This window comes from Stenella coeruleoalba (assembly GCF_951394435.1).
Source record: "Stenella coeruleoalba genome assembly, chromosome: 3".
In the NCBI taxonomy this organism is placed as follows: Eukaryota; Metazoa; Chordata; class Mammalia; order Artiodactyla; family Delphinidae; genus Stenella; species Stenella coeruleoalba.
Genome location: NC_137148.1, coordinates 35,129,083 through 35,142,537, shown reverse-complemented (window position 1 = coordinate 35,142,537; position 13,455 = coordinate 35,129,083). Strand labels below are relative to the sequence as shown.

Genomic DNA, 13,455 nt, shown 5'->3' with positions numbered 1-13,455 from the left:
TAAGGTAGCCATTTAAGTAAACAGTTTCATACATGTGATCTGAAAGGTAATGCTTTTCCTCCTTTAAAAATGTGCAATGCTTTAAACATTAGAATCTGAAGGGATTACCTTTCAGTCAATCCCTGTTTATTCCTTCTAAGAAAACAAAGACCACTTTTACATGATTGTCCCTTTGTATCTTCTTAGAAGTTAGATCTCATTCTGAGCCAATAATTTGTGTTTTACATAGATTGTGTTATTAGATACTAACTCTAAGCTTCCAACAACTTGTAATCAAAGCAAAAATTAACAAAAACCTTAAAGCCTATTCTTTTCTGAATTTAGAATTAGAGGTTAGAGGAATTTAAGCATTGGTTAGCCTACATATCCATGTTGTTTATCTTCCCAGAGTCAAAGCTTGAATAATTTAAAAAAAATTTCTTCTGAATTTTATGCCCCAAGTTCCAAGGCAACCAAGGGTAATTTTCATTTGGGCTATTGAAAGTATAAAGATCAGTCAAAGATTTCACTGAATATTCCATATCCCTCATGGAATATGTAAAAAAGAAAAAAAGGATAGTAACTATGGAAAGACTGAGAAATGGATGTTAACTATCCAGACTTAAGCACATTATAAAATAATAAAATATTTGAATGATTACACAACATCAATGCCTGCTCTATAGAGGTGCTTTGCTTCCAAGCCTATAATTGGGCCCTGGATCAAAACTTTATTATTAGAGTATGGGGTAACTTTCTGATGAGCTTTACGGTCAATGTATGTGTATATCAAGATAACAGGTTTTACAATTATTAGTTAGGCTCTGAAAATGTTCCACAGATCCAAGGCTGACAGTTAATCCAGCTTACTAAGAAATATACCATGCATGTTTCATAATACAGTTTTGTCAAAGACTGCATGCCCATCAAAAGGCACCAAGGATAGGGGATGGGCAAGTGGAGAAATAAAAATGTATTTAAAAAAATCATATTGTGTTATCCAGTGCAAGATGCCTGTCCCTTCCCCAACCATGCCCTCTCACCCCTAATAGGGCACACTGCCTAATTTCTAACGGCCAGCACCTGTATTTCCCTGCCTGAAGGTTCTCCCTTGCATCTCCAGATTGCTTTGCCCTCCTGAATGTTAGTGACCAGGAATTAGTGACTGATGGAAGTTGGTGGGTAAATTATTCCAACTCTTTCAACCTTGGGTGAGAGGGCTCAGGTGTATGTTTTGCCTGGGCTCCCAAAATCTCTCCAGGAAGATGACAAACTCCAGTAGCCAATGACGGTAACTTGCTTCATAACACACCCTTTATTGGCTCCTTTCGCTTCCTTTTTTCACTTTCTCAAATAAACTTTTACCTGAATCCTTGTGTTATGGCTTTCTTCTGGGAGAAATCCAAACCGAGATGCTACTCATAACTATATTTGCTGATCAAGTGAAGTGGCTCTTGAATATATCAGTCTAAGGTCATTTATGGAGAGAGATTACAACTATCCTGGATTATCTTTGGTCCCTCACTCCATACCATGAGGAAATCTCACCAAATTATAAATACACTAGGAATTGGCAAATGAAAGTCATGCATTTTTGGACGTGTGGAAGGAAAATAAATTTTTGGAAGAATGCTAACAAAACTTCCATTAACTACTTAAAATGCATTCATTCAACCAAAACTTACGAAGGATTTTCTATGGGATATAAAGTGAACAGAAAAGGTCACTACTATTAGGGAGCTTACATTTTTGTTGGTGGAGATGGACAAAAAAAGGAAAAATAAATTAATAAATAAGATAATATTAGATAGTGGTAAGTGCTGTGAAGAAACTAAAACAGGGTTATACAATAGCATGACCTAGTTGGGGAAAGGTTACTCTAGCTAGGGGTCAGAGAAGTCCTTTTGAGAAGGTGACATTTGAGCTGGGGCCTGAATTACAAAAGAGGACCAGTCCTACATGGATGCGTATGTGTATAAATGTGTGTGTACACACACACACACACACACACACAATCAAACCTCCATCATATCACAGAGTCAGGCCTGAAGAGGATAATGTCCTTTCATAAAGTATTCTCTCTCTATCCTCCATAAAATACAGACCATGCAGTTATTAAAAATAGGAGGCTTACTTGTTAGATATGCATCCTAAAGTATAATATTTACATCTACAAAAGGAAAGGACAAGATGTCTGAGACTGCTTTAAAATACTCAGGGGCACGGTGGAAAGATGAAAGAAGATTAGCAAAATATTGATGACTCTGGAAGCTGAGTAATGGGTACCTGAGGCTCAAAATACTATTTTCTTTACTTTGTTTATGTAAAATTTCCCACAGTCAAAAGTATTTTTTTTAAATAAAATGTATATCAAAGATAGAGAATTCCCAAAGTTATAGAAATCCCACCTCACCAAATTTTCATCCACAAATTAGGAGTTCAAGCAGGAAAGGGTCCAGTGGAATCATGAAGGTGTAAAGAAAAACTCTGGACTATGCAATGAGAAAGGAGGTTACAGGATACCCCTTCAATGGAATGCTGAGCTGGCAAATTGGATGTGTCTCCCCAGTCCTACTGAGTCCTACAGAAAAATTCAAAATGTCTCCGTCTTGCTTCAGATATTAAAAATTTCTAGATGTTTCCAAGGCCCTGAACAAGATCCACTTTGGGAAGCTGGCCATCAGGTTTGGGTGCCATCATTAATCTAAGGAGAAATATACCAAATTTGCATTACGAGCTGAGATCCTAGTTATCACCTGATTCTATCCATGTCCCTTTGTCCCCAACAATCCACATACTTCTTGTCGACAATTCAATTTCTCTCTGTGTTTTACTACATACTAACGTCATTAATAAAATATTTATTGAATGTTTATTCTATGACAAGCAGAGTACTGTTTTGCCAATGTCCCTATTGGAAATAAGATGCTACACTGACTGCTGATAGGAAAGAAATCCTTCCTCTTCATTTTGCTGCTCTTTCTTTAATATTTCAGACTTGCTAGGTATAAAAATGGTGTCTTTTCTTCAGTCATCATCATCTTGTCCAGGGATTCTAGTATTTTCTTCTACTCCTTTGGGAAGAAGCTACTGTAGAGGTTTTGTCTTTAGGAATCTTTTTATTTCTCCTTCACATATACTTTTCAAGGCTCTTCTTTACTTTGCTTTATCAAATTGAGGTTTTCTGGGATAACAATAACATAGCTTGAAGATGTCCAAAGAAGCAGCTGATAGGGTGAAGCAGGATCATATGCCATCATCCTGACCAAGGACAAAGGCTGATTTCCTGACCGATAGCAATCAAAATTGGCAGTCTGACTGAAGACTCATCAGCCGTCATCAAACTTGAGATGAGCTGTTTTCTGCATCATGGTAGCACCTTCTATTTTAATGAGCACGGGGAGAGAACTATGTAAGACTCGGCTTTGTAATGGTCTCACTCTACTTTTTTTTTTTATATGGCCACTCAAAGATAAAAAAAGATGGATGTGATGCTTACTATGATAAAGTACATTTTTTAAACAAGAAAAAAAAAGAGCTTTTCTTTGTACCAGTGACTATCATATTTCTAATAAACTAAAGGAACAAAGAGGGATGCCTCTTTTAAGGTTTTTAATTATATACTACTTTAAATGTTTCATTCGATAAACAACTGAGGATACAATCAAGGAGTTATTATAGCAAATGTCTAGCATAGCAGGCTGTCCACCATAGATAAATACATCAAAGCACCTGTTCAATTTGCAAGCCCTTTTGGTTCTACTGCTGACTGAGGGATTTATCAGGGTGCTTTCTACCACCGGCGCCAAATCTCCATGAAGTGAGTGTTTTCCCTAGGATACACTTTCCACTTAGAAGCCCAGCCAGCTGGGGGATAGACTTGTTTATGTTTAAACGAATTCACAATATAAGAAGAAGAATTCACTGGGATTATTATGATATTCTTCTAAAGAAAACTGACTGAAGTCTAGTCAATAACAGAAGACACAAGCCCTAATCAGAGCAGTAAACACATCTGGAAGTTTTAAGGACTCTGTAGAAGAAATTATCTACTGATTTTGGAATGGAATATTTGAAGGTAAGTTGAGATGCTAATCACACAGCCCAACAATTTCTGACAGAAATCACTGCCTTCCTATGAATCATTAGTAAGTGAAATTTGTGCCTGACCTAAGGCTTCATTTACCTATATTAAAAGGTAGTGAGAAACACCCAACAAATAAGTTGAGACTAAACAATGACCCTCTCTGTCATCCTCCTTTTAAAGGTCTGGTACTCATCATGGAATTTTCTTTAGCTCAAAGCAAAAACAACAACAAAAGAAAAGCAACTACTTCAGAAAGACCTCCTGCTTCAGACCATGATGAGCTGTTATTGTTTAGAATGGGAGCTGGAAGCACAGATGTGATTACATTTTTATCTGTTTTACTTCATTGATTAAAAAAAATTAATGGTAAGGGAAAAGAATCAGCAAACACTATTTCCTGATGCTTATATTCAAAATTGTTGTGTATTGTTAAATAAGTGATATAAATTATAGCTTGACTGTCCAAAGCAGCCCACATTAATTCAACTAACACTCTTCCCACATGCTGTAATGCTATGTTTACAGCATTCAGCAGAGTGGAAAAATATAAAAATGAATAAAATTTATTTTCTGCTCTTGAAAAACCCACAGCCTAGCAAGGAAGACAGATATGTAAAAAGACCATGAAACTGGAAATGAATGAAATAGGTGTTCCCGCAGACATTCAAGCAAAGCCCCGAAAGAGCTGAGAGAAGAGAGAAATTCAATAATTTGATGGATTCAAACATAGCCCTGAAAAGAATCCTAAGAGGTCATCTTGTTTACGCCTCTTTTTTTGTTGTTGTTTATTTGTTATTAATGTGTAAGAAATATGAAACCCAAGAAATTCGGTAGTTTGCAACAATTACAAAGCCTGTTAGAGGCAGAGCTTAGAGGGGACCCAGGTTTCCTGACACCCTAGTTTACTATTATTTCACATGATGCCATCCTAACTTGCAGGTTTCTTATATCAAAGTTGAACTTTGGTTTAGAACTTATATGTCCAAATACTTATCAGTGGGTCTAGCAAACACACACACAAACACACACACACACACGCGCGCGCGCGCGCGCGCGCGCGCGAGGGGGACAGCACGGACAATTTCATCTAAGAGCACAAGACTCTCATTGGCCCCTTGTCCTGACTGAAGGTCTGTGCACACGGTAGGGCCTTCTGATAGGCCCAGATGTCAGTCTATATCACAGGTTGGTTTTCTCTCTTTGCCAAGAAGAAAGGGTCATTTCTTTCACATCCAGACTTGCTGAAATAAACAACACTGTCATCATCGTCAACCATAACCATTTCCTGCAGGAAGACAGAAGATTCTCATCTGTGTCAGATTCTCAGCTGGGAAACTCATAATTTAGTCAAGAAGCCTCAGATGGATACACAAAAGAGAAATCAATCATAACAGATAGGTGTCTAATGCGAAGTACAGGCCATAAATGCTACAGACTTTGTGTGGAAATGCCTCAGCCCCAGGCGGTAGGCATTCGAATTCTCACAGAGGAGAAAAGTGAGTCTCAGAGGAGTTAATTTGCATGTTGGTGGTAAAGCTCAGACTCAAACTGAGCTCTGATGGGTCCCAAAGTGGTTGCCTTTGAAGCACACCCTCTCCCCTGTGTGTCCTGTATATACCAGCTTTGCTTCCTTACTCCAAGGAGAGGACTTGGTAAGTGAGGAGCATCAGGGAACTCCCTTAGGGCTGATGGCCACATACACCTGCTCTAGACTTCCCTGCGGCATTGGCAAGCATTTACCTCCAGAGGAAGATGAGGTTGTTGACTCAGTTCATGTCCTGTATGGACACCTTAAATCCCAGTTTCCTGAAGAAGCGTTTCTGTCTGACGTACTTTCACCTCATTTATGGCCAGATGGCATAGTGTCTAGGACTTGGATAGAACAAGCCTTCAATAAATGCTGATTGCTAGTACTGACTCATGCTCATGGAAGCAGACACAATGAGGTCCATGAAAAGAATACCTCGCAATGTAGTCTCTACCTGTCTGTAACATGCAGTTGCAATTTGCTTGTCTTCAGAACATTCTACTTCTGCTGTTCTGGGGCTTGGTATTCCTTGATAGTAAGAAATTAGATAGCTGTCTTCACTGCATGTAGAATTCTATTTACCTGCACAGTATTATACTTTCCACAGATTTATTGGGAGTTCAGGCATGAACAAATGTTTTGAAACTATCATCATAATGTTTTGACTGTGGATGATTAATAATCTGAAAAGAATGAGTTGTTTACAGGTTTGAAATTAGTGAACAGTGTAATGAGATGGCTAAAACAGCTCATGAATATTAAGCTGACTTAACAGATATAGAAAGTCCAGGACTAAGGATTTCACATCTCTGTTTTCAATGACGTACATTAGGAGGGATGGAGAGAATGTGGACTCGAGGCATCCTGGTCAGGGCAGAAAAGGGTGGCACCCCACAGTGGGTGAGGAACAGCTCCAAGAACAGGCAAAAAAGAATTCAGGAAGAAGGAGCATACTGTTTGTTTTCCAATACAGCACTTAAAGGGAAGAGAGATTAGATTCATTGTATGTGGTTCCAGCAACTTAATATTAGGCCAGTGAGCAGAAGAAAGTGTTGATTCAGTACAGGCAGAACTCTCTAAACATAAATCTCCCCTAGAATGGACTGGCTAGTGAGGAAGCAGGATTTCCATCTGATTATTTCCAGGGAGAGGTAAGCTGGCCCACTAACATGGAGGGCTACTGAAGTGGAAGTTCTTGCCCCAGTAGGGAGTTACCTATAAAGTCGGTGATCATACTGATCAACCATGTTACTGAGTATATTGTTTCCATTATATTGCCCCGGGTTGAAAAAAAATCACTTGCCAAAAAGACGTCCTGTGTTGCCTTGTTTACCCAATTAGCAAAGGTCTGACTTCAGCCTTACCGAACTTCAGTTCTTATCAATTCAAGATTCAGAAAGTGATTACGTGATTTGAATACTCATATTATTTGTCACTACCACAGATATTATAGGGTTTTCTTTTTATTTATTTATTTTTTGTGTGGTATGTGGGCCTCTCACCATTGTGGCCTCTCCCATTACGGAGCACAGGCTCTGGACGCGCAGGCTCAGCGGCCATGGCTCACGGGCCCAGCCGCTCCGCGGCATGTGGAATCCTCCCGGACCGGGGCACGAACCCGTGTCCCCTGCATCGGCAGGCGGACTCCCAACCACTTCGCCACCAGGGAAGCCCAGGGTTTTCTTTTTTAAGAAGAAAAAGTGACGGTTTGTATGGACGCATGTGAACACACTAAAAAATAGAAGTTATTTTCATTATTGACATACTTTTAAAAAATGTCTTCCCTGAAAGTAAACCAAATCTCCAGAATTGTGCAATTTACCAGTGGAATGACCAGAGAAGCTTAACAGATTTAAAAAATATAACCCATGCCTTTTTCCTGAGCTAAACAATTTGCTGTGCCACATTCTCAGTGTATCACTCAGATTTATCTTTACATTAACAATGCTTACCAGCAGATAGCCAAAAAGGCTCGCCAAGTTGGACCAACTTCAAGATTTGTTTCCATGCTGGGGTGCTTCACGCGATTAGCAGAAGCAGAGTGCAGCTAGGGCTCATTTATTACATTATGCTATAAACATTTTGTCTTGAGCTAACAAGATACTCAACACAATTCCATAGGTTACTAAGCACCATATACATCTGTTAACACAGGCACCAGAGATAGCACAGAAAAGGCATCTAGAATCCATTTTTAAGAGGTTTATGATGCGAAGTCTGCTGCCTAAAAACTAACAATCAAAAACACAGCCCCAAACTCTGCCTAGAACAAATATTTGCAAGACAAAGTTATGCTCAGTTTGGAAAAAAATGCACTCGTGTCGTCGCTTTGTCAATGCATTTATAGATTTTCATTTCACACCTCTGCCCATTAAGTGTTGGTTTTCCATGCCATTCAGGAGACCCAAGCTATAATTTCACTGTGATATATTTACTCCAAAAGAAAAGCTGAATGTTGACTCACCAACTTTCCTTAGACTCATGTGAAGCAAAAAGTTTACGAGGGTGGAAGAAGATGAGAGACGGGACATACTTAAGCTACGAATGAAGTTTTCCAGTGGTCTCTGGACTTAAAACACATCCTTCCAGCTCCATCTAAAGTCCATCTGAAGGGAAACCACGAATGGCCAGACCCCTTGAAATCTAATCTGGGAACACTGAGCTTTGTTTTTCTCAAAAGGAAGAAGAATCCTCAATCACAGAAAAGATGGAACCAACAATTCTGTCTACTAAATCATTTTTTTTATTTCGTTCCTATCCAGCATTTTAATTTCTGGAAATGTTTCAATACTATAGACCTCCAAGGTCTATACCCTGGCACCCCAGAGAGGAGGACTTCCAGGATGACACCACCTGCTCAGGTGAGGAAAGATGAGTGCCTTCCCAGGCACACACACCAGGGAGTCTAAACACCCCAGAGGCTGTGCACAACAGTACCCTGGGAATCTCGGATCCACGGATCCAACCTGGGTCCGCGTCGCCGGGCTTCTGAACCCACACATTAACACGTCTCCTAGACCCTCCGTCCTCCTATGCAGGTCTCCTGAGAGCTCCAGAAACCTCCACCTCCAGACTTTTGAAGGCCAAGGGATTAGTATTTTAAAGTCCGTGGTACTTAAATCCTGTACAGAAACTCCTGAGACTTCCCAACCCTCTGGCCTCCTGTTACCTTTCCCCGTCCCTTCCAAGGTCTTCCGGCGGCACAAACAGGCGGGCGGCACCTCTCTGGCCTCCTCCCCCCAACCCCCCTGCACACCCTACTGGCTCAGGCTCCGACACGCCCCCCCAGGCGCACACACGCGCGCACACACACCGCGCGCACACACACAGCGCGCACGTACACCCATTCAGCCCACTGACCCTGCACCGGGCCACCCACTCCCACAGCATGACCCCAGCAGGCGTACCCCCCACTCAGGCTCATATATAAAGCACTTACCCCAAAACAGACTTCCCTGTGCACCCGCAAGTGGGTGACCCTGCCCAGCACCCTCTGCGCGCCGCCGGAGTCCTCTCCCCAGACCCGTCGCTACCCCACTCACCCGCGCGGCTCTCTTGCCTCGGGCAATTCTGTCAAAACTTTAAGCCTGGTTGATTTCATAACCACGAGTGTGTTCAGGGCTGGAGGAGTTCGGCTCTACACGATCTCCACCCACCCCAGCTCATGGGGACTGGTGGCCGTGACTCTAACTGACCCCAGCTCCGCTGGTGCCAATGCGCGGCTGCAGTCCGCAGAAACGCGCAAGGGTGGTGCGCTTTGGGAAGGAGCGCGCGGTGTAGAGGCGCACAGCCGAACAACCTCCCCTCTCCTCCCGCGGCGCAGCCAGGGACCTCTCCCCGCTTAGCAGCGAAGCCTCAGCAGTTCCTGCCCCAGCCCGGCTGGCTGATGATGTCAAACAGAAACAGTCGCAAAACTTCTAAGACTTTAACAAAACTGGCTTCGGAGGAAGCCCCTCCAGGCACCGCAAACGCGGGTGGGAGCAGGCGCCAGCGTGGGATGGTTCGCCTGTCACCCCCAACTCCCTGACGCCCCCACCCACTTACACATACACACACGCACACGTTCAGAGCGTGGATCGGGTTACAACTACCCACCAGCAGAAAACAACTTCTTGGTGAAGAGGAGGGGAGCAGTGCCAACCCCCAAGTCACCAGGACAAAAATTATCCGTGTAAATACATAAGACAGATCCCCACTTTCATAAACAACTGGCGTCCCAGGCTCCACTCCCAGGCCCCCCGACACAACATGGGGAAAATCAGAGCCCGATTCCGGAGCTCCCTTCCAGTACCTCCGAGCCTCGCCTCCGGAGAGAGAGAGCGGTTCGCGGCCGCGCTGGGGCCGAGGGCGCGGGGCCCTCCGGCCTGCGCGGCCCCAGCCCGGGGTCCTCGCCGCTGCCTCGGCTCAGCAGCAGCAGCCGCCGCCGCCGCCGCCGCTGCAGCAGCCGCCGCTGCTGCCGCCGCCGCCGCTCCCTAGACCGCCTCCTCTTCCCATGGCTGCGCCCTGCTTGGCAGCTCCCGGGCTGTCAGGCTTGGGGAGGGGGAGGGGAGGGGTGAAACGGGAAGGGAGGATGGGAGGGGAGGGGAGGGGTGAGAACCGGCGGGCGCCGTTCACTAGGGGTCACGCCTCGCCCGGCCCGCCGCCTTCGGGACCCAGGCTGCCGCAGCCAGGGGAAGCGGGAGCTCAGGGCGGCTGGTTCGAGACCCGCTGGGGAGGCGCCGAGCGCAGTTCGGACCGAGCACTCCGCGGAACTGGGATGAAGCGTTCCCCGGCGAGGAGTTGGAGTTGGTGCGTGTCACTCTCATCTGGGCTGCGCGGCTCCTCCTAGAGGAAAATATTGGTAGTTGCAGGACACTTCCTTCCTCTCCGCCCACCCCTGTTCCCAAAAAGAAGGCAGGACCTAAAAGAACCTAAATGCAGTCAACAAATTCAAGGGAACGCTTACAGAAAGGTTAGCTTTCTGCTGGAATGGGGGCGGGGGTGGGGTAGGGAGGGGAGGAAACGGACAAGACAGCTTGGAAAGCGTAACTGGCAAACCAAACATTGCCTCTTTACACCTGCAACCAATTTCCAAACTCCTGCTCCCTGGGGCATGGTGAAAAGATAGTTAAAGGACCTTACTTCAGAGGTTAGAAAACGGAGGCAAGAGAGATGAAGTAATTTACCAAGGACACGAGGCATGTTAGAATAGGGGTATGTCCAGAAACTGGAGCACAGGGAAGCAGGGTGTCCAGACACAGACCTCGGCCTGAGAACTGTACTTGTGTGTGACCTAGGGAACGTGGTGTTTAAATGTCTTGCGCTGGACATCTGTCAATACGGGCCTGCCCACCTCATTCCACTGCAGTGAAAAGAAAGTGAGAGAAGAAGCTGTCAAAGTGCTTCAGAAAGTCAGTATCGTTCTGCATAAGCCTGTCATTTTGTTAAAGCATCAAACTCCCAGTCACCACATGCTTTTCTAAGTAGAAAGTTCAAAAGTCCAGTTCCAGGTTGTCTGAGATCTGACAGAGCAGCCCATCATGCTATCTTTTTACTATTTACTTTATTACTGACAGCCAGTTGTAACGTCATTTATTTAACAGATTCGGCTTACTAAATGACATTTTTTTTACAGGGTTCACAGACACAAAGCCAAATATATACCCGGAGAGAAACGTTTAAGCAACAACTTAAAGAAACCAAGCTTCTTAGCACTAGAATAAAAAATCCCCAGGGCATGGAAAATAGCACAGGTATGCCAAGACTTGGGAAGGAGCATAGTACCAAAGACTTCGGGCAGCAGATGTCCCATAAGATACCCTTCTTTTTAAAGGAATCAAAGAAGTGGAAAATTCTGTTCCTTATAGTCTTTTCTGGTGCTCAGCTGTGGCTCAAGGCAAAGACACCCAGAATGAAAGGAGGGGGAAAGATTCTAGTAGGGGTGTGGACCACACTGTCCCATCCTGAGGCAGGAGGCAGGATGGGTGTTGATCTTGAACTGGTCCTGCTCTAGCTGTATCCCACTCAACTATGATGAGGCTTCCTTTCCCTAAGAACCACGCCTAATCCCTTGATTTCTGGGGTTCCATGCTTTGCTAGAGCAGTAGGAGTGCTTACCAATGTCTGGAGTTTTTAAAAGGGGAATTGCCCACATAGAGAGAGATTAGGGCACAGGCAGGCAGAACACCTGCTGGGTGGTCAGTACTGCCAAGCTGGCTGAAAGGGCAGCACTGGAGACCAGGCAGTCCACGAATGCTGACTCCACTCCTTCTGAGATGAACTTCCAATTTGGCCTTTCAGACTCTGACACTGCCAAATTCTCTCTTTATATCCCTTCTGTGCCTTCTCATTCTTGCCCGCCCCCCTCACCCTCAAGCTCAGAGAATCTTCTAGCAGGTGCCAGAGGGACTCACAAAATATTTTCTAAGTTCTATCGTTTACACCCTGAGATGATTTCAGGGCCATGCTTAGCAAAGAAAGATTACCTTCTTTCTTCCTCTGGGTTCATCTGGAGCCTTCATTCTGTGAGACAGGGAAGCTGACTGCTCTGTCTTTGGGAGTAAGGTCATCATGCACAGAAAACATTGGTTAATATAAAAAATTATGGAACCAGACATAAATTTGCAACTTACATGAAAGGCAGTCCTTTTTAAGCCCCATGAATAGAGATCCTCTGATCTCATATATGATCATGTATAGGTCTATAGTAGTATTTGCCTCTTTATATTTCCCAGATTATGAGGGAGAATGTATCAGGTACTGAATTAACTAACTTGCTACAAGTTAAGGCATGCCAGAGTACATTTACCTTATGAAATGTGAAACTGTACTTACCATTCCTTCCCCGCTGCCTGGAGACCATATAGGGAAATTCTCCTTAACCTTCAAATTCCAGCTCAATTGTTTAGTGCCTGGCTTTTCCCAAAGGTGGAATTAATTAATTAACTATCCCTGCATCTGCATCCTCATGGGTCTTTATACCTACTTGTATTAAATATTTCAGTTTTTACTAATATGTATACTTTTCCCATTAATTATGAGACCTCTGAGGGAGGCACTATATATTCTGAGTATCTGTACCTAAAATGTCTACGTTGGTGCCCAGCAAATGGTACGATGCCCAATAAATGCTTAACCAAATTGAATGAAAATGTAGAACTTCCAAATTTGTATCTCAAACCCAGATCTTTATACAGAGCTCTGAACTGCCATCCTCCACATTTTCTCACACTCCACATTCAAAATCGGGTCACTTCCTGACCCCTCCATGCCTAACATTTGGTCCAAACCACCATGGTGTTTCACCTGAATTACTGCTGTAGTCTCTCAAACTCCTACTGGTCCTGTTTTCCTGGGGGATCCAAACTAATACAATATTTACTGGTAAAACTAGTAAGATTCTAGAAATAAAGCACACCTACTTTAAAGGATTTTTGAAACTAACACTGAATTCCCATCCACTAGGTTCTTTCGACAAATGTTGAAGAGCCTGCACCATGACGGATTTGTTCTATGAACGTAAGATACCTCAGGGAACAAAACTTACATGGCACGTTTACAAAGACCTTGCCCTCATGGGGCTTACATTCTATTTGGGAGAGGCAGTGAACAATAATAAACATAATAAATAGGTAAATCACTGAAGTGCTGCTCAGAGGAAACTATAGTAGGATAAGGGTTTCAGGAAAGCCAGGTAACAGGTGGAAGAATGCTGGGAATTCCTTCCTTGCCCAGGACTCAGGGCATATTGTAGAGTTGAGCATGTGATGCGGTGAACACCCTGGAAGAGCACCCTTGACGCTCCCCACCCCTGTCCCCAGCCCTCACCCTCAATTGCCTTGGTTGAGAGGATGGCAGGGGAATCATGAAGGGAAGAAAACAG

The 13,455-nt window shown here is 43.8% G+C and overlaps 1 protein-coding gene across 4 annotated transcripts in view; it reads right to left on the bottom strand.

The window, feature by feature from the left end:
- Positions 1–12,152, bottom strand: part of GHR (growth hormone receptor) — a gene marked incomplete at its 3' end in the record, with an annotated part of 275,896 nt that extends 263,744 nt beyond the window's left edge. Inside the window, exons 1-2 of one of the 4 annotated variants that reach the window (XM_079915975.1) lie at positions 12,059–12,152; positions 9,886–10,418 (exon numbers count right to left, since the gene is read on the bottom strand). Of the gene's footprint in view, positions 1–9,136; positions 9,695–9,885; positions 10,685–12,058 lie in introns of those variants that run through there. The other 3 variants (XM_079915978.1, XM_079915974.1, XM_079915976.1) reach the window with 3 other exon arrangements.
- Between the last annotated feature and the right edge of the window lie 1,303 nt (positions 12,153–13,455).